General features: G+C 45.1%; 1 pseudogene; it reads left to right on the top strand.

Annotated features, from left to right (window-relative positions):
* The first annotated feature begins 1,796 nt into the window (after window positions 1-1,796).
* Window positions 1,797-2,339, top strand: LOC113877498 (annotated as a pseudogene).
* The last annotated feature ends 349 nt before the right edge of the window (window positions 2,340-2,688 follow it).

Below are 2,688 nucleotides of genomic sequence, written 5' to 3'. Positions count from 1 at the left end.
AGTGAAGCATGCCCCTCCCCCCTTGCTCCCCCGCAATAAAATAAAATAAAATAAACCATCCCACTAGCCTGCTGCGCAGCAGAAGACTGCTTACTGAAACAGCACCCTGGGCAGAAGGTGATAACTTGAGAACTGTTAAGTTCCCTGTACAAGTGTCCTGGCTGGAACAAATCCCAGTAGCTTCTTCCTGTTCTCGTTTTTACCTGGCTTGTCATCCAGGGTGTGTTCTTGATCCACCATTGCTAACTATGGGGAAGGAAATGCATGGTGGGCTATTTGGGAGGAGGCGCTAATCTCTCCTACTTAGCTCTGGACCTTTCGCCTGGCATTAGTGCAGCCAATCAATAGTATCTTATCTCCAGACGTCTCAGTCCTTCCCCTAAGAATCAGTTCAGATTGTTTCCATGCTATTCATGACTTTACTACTGGGACATGAACTGTGCCTTTTCAGGATCCCAGTTGATAATCTGACAAAAGTTTTTTGTCTTTAATGAGTTTTTGTTAACCTCCAATGATTGAGTGTGAGTGAAAGAAATATACACCAACTCCTCTATCTCCATGTAATTGATTTAAATAAAGGAATATTAACATCAATGATGAAAATACACGTCATTGATGAAACAAGGGAAGAGAGACATGGATATATACCACAATCATTTCTGCTGGATGATTGTCACCAATTTAAGACTAAAACCTACACCTTTCATTTAAGTCTTTAATTTAAGACTAAAACCTACACCTTTCATTTCCAAGAGATTAGTGTTGTGTCATGAAAACTGAATAGAGGAAATCCTAGCAGATCCTCACTAATACCCACTAAACAGAGAAATACAGTGTCCTAGAAAAAGCAGTTTTTGTGTGTGTGTCTGTGTTTTTGAGAGATGGGGCCATTTCCTACTTGGAATTTCTTTTAATGCTATAGATTAATAGCACCTGTGTATAGTTGAGGAACGAAAAGGAGGCCATGAAAACAGAAAAACCTGTGGAGAGGTCTTTCCCTGACTGTACATCCCATTAAAGCAAGAAGCTCATCTCAAGGGCTGAGAGAAGTTCCCTTATATTTAGGGGCAACTGACCCCATGAGGAAATTCAACTTACAAAACAGCCAGGAAGGAAGCCATACACATGAACCTGAAGCAGAAGCAGAACCAAACGAGAGAATAGATACCAAAAACTATTACCTGGAACAGAAATTTGAACAAACAAAAGATAAAAGTCTACCCGGAGGAACTTCTAGACAAGACAACCCATGACTCTAACTTCCTCTCAATTCTGTGCAGGAAACTGACATTCTGAACTTAATATTTTAAACCCACATAATGAAGGACTCCAAGAGCAGCCAGGTAAATAGTGAGAGACCCAAGGAAAATAAATGCAGAATATTTACAGTCAATTATCAAATCTTTCTAAATCAGAGATTGGCAAAGTTTTTCTTATAGGGCCAGATGGATAAACATTTTAGGCTTTGTGGGCCAAGAGACACAGTGAAAGCTCTTATTATTTAAAAATATAATCATTAAAATGTAAAAACTATTTTTAACCTGTGGGCTGTTAAAAACAAAATTAGCCACTGGCCAGATATGGCCCATGGGCTGTAGTTTGCTGGTCTAGACTTGTTGATATTGTTTAGTCGCTAAGTTGCGTCCGATTCTTTTGTGATCCTATGGACTGCCGCCCACCAGGCTTCTCCGTCCATGGGATTTTCCCAGGCAAGAATACTGGATTGGGGGCCCTACCAAAAGGAGTCTGCCCATCGCAGAGTCCACGCACCCACCCTTGCCCACGCAGCTTTAGTCATGGCATCCAGCAACGCGCATATCGGAAAACCCGCCCTGCAATTCCAGGTTCCCCCAGTGGTGGATGGCGCCTTCAAGAAGGTGAAGCTTTCTGAGTACAAAGGAAACTACAGGGCCCGCTTTTTCTCCCATCTGCAATTTACCTTTGTGTGCCCCATGGAGACCATGGCTTTCAGCAACGTGCTGTGGAGTTGCACAAGCTGAACTGAGCGTCTCCGTGGACTCTTAGTTCACTCACCTGGCTTGGATCAACACCCCCCAGAAGGAGGGAGGCTTGGGCCCTGGAACATCCCCCTGCTGGCCCATGTAACCAGAAACTTCTCCCATGATTATGGTCCCAAGGAAGATGAAGGTATTGCCTACAGGGGCCTCTTTATCATTAATGGCAAGGGTGATCCCTAGATCACCCTCAGTGATTTGTCTGTGGGGTGCTCAGTGGATGAGGCTCTGTGGTTGGTCCAGGTCTTACAAATCACAGAGGAGCATGAGGAAGTCTGTCCTGCTGGCTGGATGCCGGCAGTCACACAGTCAAGCCCAGTGTGAACCACAACAAGGGAATCCTTCTCTAAACACAACCAGGCTGGCAGATGGGTGGCAAGCTGGGGCTCTTGGCCACCATCTGTGCCCCTACCTGTGTGTGCCCCTTTGACCCAGGAAAGGCCAGACCTGCCTCTTTAGACTCGACGGTCCAAGATGGAAGAGGGGCTAAGCCAAAGCCTTCTTAACCTCCTAGCTGAGAGCTAGGTGAATGGTGATCCCCTCTTTGGAGCCCACATAACTGGGAACAGGCCTAGAGGTGATTAATAAAGTATTAGTGCATGCATGTGTGCTAAGTTGCTTCAGTTGTGTCTGACCCTTTGCAACACTATGGACTGTAGCCCACCAGGCTCCT

Source organism: Bos indicus x Bos taurus, chromosome 19, assembly GCF_003369695.1.
Source record: "Bos indicus x Bos taurus breed Angus x Brahman F1 hybrid chromosome 19, Bos_hybrid_MaternalHap_v2.0, whole genome shotgun sequence".
Classification (NCBI taxonomy): Eukaryota; Metazoa; Chordata; class Mammalia; order Artiodactyla; family Bovidae; genus Bos; species Bos indicus x Bos taurus.
Note: the sequence above shows the minus strand (reverse complement) of the source record. Positions and strands in the feature narration are given on the sequence as shown.